Source organism: Ixodes scapularis, unplaced genomic scaffold (assembly GCF_016920785.2).
Source record: "Ixodes scapularis isolate PalLabHiFi unplaced genomic scaffold, ASM1692078v2 PGA_scaffold4__175_contigs__length_147842914, whole genome shotgun sequence".
Lineage (NCBI taxonomy): Eukaryota > Metazoa > Arthropoda > Arachnida > Ixodida > Ixodidae > Ixodes > Ixodes scapularis.
The window spans coordinates 107,304,599-107,311,333 of NW_024609879.1; the positions used below are offsets into that span (position 1 = coordinate 107,304,599).

The 6,735-nt window shown below is 43.8% G+C and overlaps 1 pseudogene; it reads right to left on the reverse strand.

The window, feature by feature from the left end:
• Positions 1-885: 885 nt before the first annotated feature.
• Positions 886-6,507, reverse strand: LOC115333093 (annotated as a pseudogene).
• Between the last annotated feature and the right edge of the window lie 228 nt (positions 6,508-6,735).

Below are 6,735 nucleotides of genomic sequence, written 5' to 3' on the forward strand. Positions count from 1 at the left end.
GCTCATTTATTGGACCCGAGCACCGGTTGTTCTTTTCTTTTTTTTTTTTTTTTTTTTTACGGCGTAGCTTTTAGGCACCCGTTTTCGGGTTTCGTGGCGTCGGCGTAACTACGCTGAACACCATATCGCTTCCATGCTAAATTTATCGGGGAAATTTAATTTCTCAACTAGATTTAGCGGACAAATTCAGTTTCTCCGCTAGATTTAGCTCCACTCTAAAAAATATTTTTTGAAAACTACAGAAAAAAAACATGCCAAGTTTTTTTACCTACCTTTGCTGTTTTCTGTTTTTTTTTTTTATGTACTTTCACCAAGTAAGTCTGTTTTAAATTTTGTTCTGTGATTCCACAGAATTTTTGTTTCTGCGGGAAAAAAAAACTGAAAACTCTTTAAATTCACAGTTTTTTGTTATGCACAAGCCTGTTAAAATACAGGTCTTGATATTTCTGTTGCCTGTATATTAACCACGCAAAACTGTAAAAATACAAGTTCTGCGATATTTCTGTTGCCTGTAAATTAACCGCACAAACCTGTAAAAATATTGGTTGTGTGATAATACTGTTGCCCAAGTTATGTAGCTGGTCAGCCCCTAGAAAAACAGGCCTCGATGGTTCCTTCCTTCAGCTATGTCCCGCTTCTTTCACGTAAAGCTTGGTTTGGTCTATTTTACTGGTTACATAAAAACCGGGTTTAACTGTAAAACGCACCGTCACCCTGACAACCTCTGCTGGACTATGGGTGGGGTCGGCAATAGGGTGTGAAGCAAAAATTACACTAGAGGCAAGTATGTCAACTGTAATTTTTATTGTAATAAAACTCAAAACGCTACCTTGCGCACTGAAAAGGTTAACAAGCTTTTAAAATGCTTACATTTTTAAAGCATTTCGCATTGAACTGAACGTGTCAAACTTTAAAACGCATAGTTCTCTAAGGCATTTGCCAAAGCCGCCACTTTTGGTGAGAGACCATGCTGTTTTCTTGATGTTTCCCGAGCCTTTGAGCTTTTATCTGGATTGATGCCAGCGATGGCCCTGTAAACTAAAATTATATTTATAAGCAGCAAAACAAAACAAATGAGCTTTAACACAAATGTGGACAAATTCATCACATTCGAGTAAATTGCAGCAGCATGTAACGCTGTGAGCCCTGGGCAAACCAAGCCTTGTGACAAAGTAGTCTGGCATTCTCACCACTGAACGAACTCCATTGTCAGGGCTGTACTTCGGGCGGATACTCCACATTGAGCATGCAGTACAGCAGGAACATAAGGTTCGATGCAACAGCTCTGTTGCACGTAGTGGTCAAGGCGATTCCATCCATGCACACGGGGAATTCCGCGGACATAAAAAGGCTCGGTCCTACATAAAAAAGCAAGCAGCACAATGAATGTTACATGACGACAACGAAGACCAATCTTGATCTGACCTTTTATGTAAATGCTCAGCGTGGCAGCCATGTCTCCAAGATCTGTGTCTCCTGCAGTTTCCTGCGAATTGTCAGAAGAGACCCACATATATTTTAATTAAAAGTACATCAAACAATACCATTATAAGATCCTTATCCTTTAATGAAGGGCGAACAGGGAGGAAATTATGATCTACGTTTTTGCTTGACTAGCATTGCACCCATTGCACGAGTGGTATCTTTAGAGTATCACAATGCTTCCCACACGCTCCAGGTCTGCATAAGTCTTATTTCCTTTTTATTTTTGTTCGGCGCTAGGTTTACAAACTGAGACGATGAAGAACGACACACACACACGGAAGGCATAACTAACAATTGGTTTACGTGTGCGCGTCATCTTTCATTGTCCCAGTTTGTAAACCTTAGCAGCGCAGAACAAAAATAAAGGAAAACCTACTAGCCCAAGCCCAACGCTTATTTAACTTCATAAGTTGCCGCATTGAGTGGTTTTCTTTAATACTCAGCAAATTTATACTAACACCGTATGTTTATTCACTAACTAAAACATTTTTGAACAACTTTCAGTTAATCGTCCGTGCTGTCGAAAATATTAGGACCATATACTATGGCCCCCTGGCTGTATAACTTACCTGCACAGACCACACTTGTGAAGCTTTCACAGCTTCCTTAAGAAAATAAAATCTGGACCTTATAAAATACAATTCTCAACATACGTGAGAAAGTGGTTGCTCCCAGTTATTTCACCCTGCTTGAAATTGCCGGTAAAATGTTACGGTATTGGTTGTGTGGCACGTCTAGCTTAGGAACATGCAGCGCTATTGGTTTACGTGTTTGTGAGCACTTCTAGACTCTAACTTGAGGCTGGTTGAGTCCTATTTGCTTCCTTTTGTTACATGACCGTTACAAATTTTATAACCATTGGGCAATAGTGTATACTGCCTACATAAATGTCCCTTCACATGCAAGGATAGACACATTTGTGCATCTTGAAAACCTTAGATCAAGGAACAAGAAAGGAGACGAGAGCCCAGATCTTTGTGTCGTCTACCTTCTTATGTTCCTCGGTATCGGGCATTCAAGAAGGTTATAGTTCACCAGCTCGTCTGCACACTCTCTCGTATTTCTATCCAGCTTTTGTGGTTCATGAATCATTAGGAAATACAAGCCTGACATTGATTTGGAATTGAGTGTATACAGGCCCAAGTTAGAGATGACAGCATTTTAACAATTTTACAACCCTTCAAATCAATCAGGTGAGCATTGAGGGAATTTTTTTCTTGAAGGCATCTCTCCGAGTGTCATCCAAAGTATGCATTCATGACAAATTTTTACTCTAGCCTTGATTGTTCTAAGCCGAAAAAAAAAACACACACACACACCTACCTCCACAATTTTTTAGACCATTTCCTCGTCCTTGCTGAACAGTGCAAGAAGAAGGAGTACACTTTCATGTTCGGGTGTCACACACTGTACGTGACGTTTCGCTTCCTCAGTCTGTTCCAAGATCTTCTTTACGCGTGGCAATTTGAGCTGGCTGTATGCGTAACGGTACACACGCAATCCCACTTTTTCCATGTCGACTTCGATTGCCGTGACAACTTCATCGCCAAGAAGTTGCTCTGCATGCTGCACAATGCATTCTTCCTTGAATAAGAAAGGCCAACTTTCCTTCACATGTCCAACAGAGCTGGAGTTGTTGATGCTACTTCTTTGCAAAGGGAACGTTTGTAGCATAAGGTCATTAACAAGGCGTTCATCTGATTGAAGCTTAGTGTATTCCAGCAAGAGACGTTGCCTCTTTTCTGCTTGTGTGTGAACAGTCTCCCCACTCGTAAGTTCCGGCTGCCAGGCTACACAGCCATAGGAGTCGCGAACAGACCGTTTCCGTGGCTGGAAGGAATCTGGGTCATCAACGATTTCAGTCGGTAGCAGCTGTGGTGCTGAACTCTTCTTGTTATTCACACAGTATTCAAGCTTGCACATCAAAGTTTCTATTCCTGAACCAACGACTGTGCCCTGCAATGTATCTTGAAATGATGGCGGGAACTTATCAGCAATATTTGCTGCGATTATTCTCAAGTTGTTTCGGTCAGTTGATGGATGTTGATTAATGATCAAAGATCTCAATGCTCTCCCCACCTGATGCATGTCTCCTTTTGTGGGTTTCTGCTGATCTTTGCAAGCTTGAAGCAAACTAGGTGGAAACATCTCCCAAGGAATGCTTAAATTCTCAGCCCATTCACTGTGCTGGCTGGGTGCCATAGAAGGGCCATCGCCAAAAAGGTCACTTGGAGCTGTAGAGGTGGAAGCTGGAGTGCTGACTTCAGAGAATTTTTCAAGCAGAATTCTTTTTTCGACAGGGCTAAAAACTCCAAGTCCGACTCTCGCACATACCTCAAGTGTTCTAGACATTTTATGCCTATGTCTTTTAGCTTCGTAGCGGCGATTTCGACATCCTTCTTTTTAAGTTGTGGAAGTCAAGTCTTTACAGATGATGCCAAGTACATTTTAACGCTTTGCACTTCAAATAAAAAAAGAAACCGCCAAACAATGTCTAAGATTGAATGTTTAAGCACAACAACAGGGTATTGTGGCCATATACGTTTATAAAGGCTCTGTTATACTCCGACGTAATGCGTGCGCAAGCGAACGCTGGCCAAAGTCGGCTACGTCATGTCAGTCACGCCGCGCGCGTCAGAAATTCGACCTCTCTATACTCCGGCGGCCCTGGCGACTTCCGCGGCGCGCGTCGGCGGGCCACCAGCGCGGCGCATGCGCAGAATCTGGCTACGAGGGCGCGTTTCCCCTGAGAGTGCGCCATTTCCGGTTCCTTTTCGTTTCGAATAGCACACGAGAATTCTCGCGCTTCTTGAGCGCCAAGTTCGAGCGATGGCGTGGACGTACCTTGCACGACAAAAACTCGCGCTTGCACTGTTGGTGCACCGCCTGCACCGCAAGCGTAGGCGGTCAATGTATATGCGATACATCTTTGACAAGCTCACGGTCTACGGTACTCAAGCTTCCTCGTGTTGTAGACACACGGGTGAGGACGAATTCATTCCCTCGATCAGTTTCTCGACGACCGAGACGTCCGATTCTTCAAACATGACGCCACACGGAGTGGTGCTCCCGTCGTCTGCTATTGCTCGTATTCGCCGCGAGGGCTACCGGGAGCCAGCGCGTGATGCATCCTGGTCCGGCGTCGCTGGCGCGGCCGGCGCGTCGCTGTGACGCGCTCGCACGCGCGCACGCGTTACGTCGGAGTATAACAGAGCCTTAAGGCTCCAATGGCTACCAGTCCAGAACGTTGTGAAGAGACACATTTCAGCGGCCCACTTTGTTGAACAAGTTATAAACACATGTCATATGTTCCACGACAGATTGCATGACGCGTAAAAGAAATCACACGGTAGTGTCTTGCAATAAAATCAAGAGAATATGGCCAAACACTACCCGGCTATCGTTGCGAGCCAAGACCAAGACCATCTACTGCTGTATGCTATGCCCCTGTCCTCGGTGTGGTAGGAGCAGTAAACTTTCTCCTTCTGGAAGCCAAACTCGCTAATGGCCTTCTGAACATCACTACTGAAGAGACTGGAGAAAAAAAAAACAGATTCAAATATGAATTGCTCCTGGTACAACTGGCTACTGCTTCTGTATGCTTGAAGAAGTTGATGTTTTTCTGTAAGTGTGAGGCCTGACATTTTCAAAGTTTTGGGCGTTTTTAGCAAGCATCGGCGAAAAAAGCTATGTTTGCTTTCGCACCGCATTGTCCACGACCTAATAAGCGGCCCAAACTGATTTATTAAGTATGAATAATGAAGCAGATAGTCGTGCTTCGGTCTGAGAGGAGCATCTTGGAAGAGGTCAATTCTCTGAGAAAGGTAATCTTCAGTCAAATCTTTCAGTCTCATAATCATGGGCATTATGATCTGTGGTACTAATACCAGTTGAACAATTTCAATTCGCATGGGTACTAGCTGCCACATTGGTTCATCTACACAGACCTTCTCAAAAATAAACAAAGGTAAGGAGTTTAAAAGGTTCCAACTCTGAACAGCATGGCCACTCAGCTTTTTGCCACAGCTGACCTCTGGTGGTCGGTCATTTGCATCTGCTCCTTTGAACTTGAACAACAGTATTCTCTTGTTTAGCTCCTCAACCGATAACCATCGGCGCTGTTTGATGATGTAATCAAATACAGAGCATGATCGTAGGACACCACACCTTCAAAAAGATCATGCCTTAAGCATGGAGGAAGTCCAGGTGCACAGACATGAAAGTACTTCAGTCGATTGAATTTGGAGTCACATTGTATGCTCTGGAATGCAGCAAGAGAGTTATCTGCAGCGAGAGTTTTCACAACCTCATTGTAGTTAACTGGATCTCTCAGCTCTAAGTGCCCAGTCAGGCTTTCCTTGTAAAACATTTTTTCTCTCTTTGTTAAACAAAACCGGCATATGTATGAAGCCTTACTGAAGTTCTCAGGAAAGCCACCAACAGTGTGACTTCCCAGGTCGTCACCCCAGATTGCTACCACAGTGTCAAAAATAGGAGTGCCACCTTCAACCATAACCCATCCAGCTTCTAGATTTCTGATGTCATCAATCAAAGGAGCATATACCTTGTCCTGACCAAAGAATGAAAAGTCACCTTCTTTGTATGGGAGCAACAATTGGACAGAGCGGCAAGAAGTTTGTGCTTCTTCGCAGAGCCCAAAGGGTTCACCACTTCGAATGCATCTTCAAAAAGAAGCAACTGCAGAGCGTCGGAGTGGTCGTAAAATAGTGGTATTGATTTGAAAACACTTCCATCTGTGAAGTCCTTGTAGACACCCGGCTGAGAAACATCTGGAATCATGAACTGCTGCTGAACTGACTTATCCTTCAACAGTACTTTGAGCGTTTCTATTAGCGGTACATAATGGAAGTGAGCTGCCTGCTTCTTCCTGTTCTGTCCCAGGGGTATAGCAACTGGTTCCACATAGGGGAAACTTTTTTTGAAGCAACCTGTGCGGGTATAGGATGTCCGAAAAATACCACTGCTATTGTGAAGACCAGTAAGCACATCACTTTGCAACATTTTACTGATTACTGCTTGGCAGCATCTTGTTTTAGGCCATCTTCTTGGAGTTTTCGTCTGACTGCGTCTACCATAAGGTCTAGGGTATTGCTTTGCAGGTCAAACAATGCTTCTGATATCAGGTGTACTGTTCTTTATGGCAGCAAACATTCCGACAGAAGGCGCAAGTAAAAATGCCCAACTGCATTCATAATCTGACTGCGCTGATGCCAGTGGCCTTCTGGATAA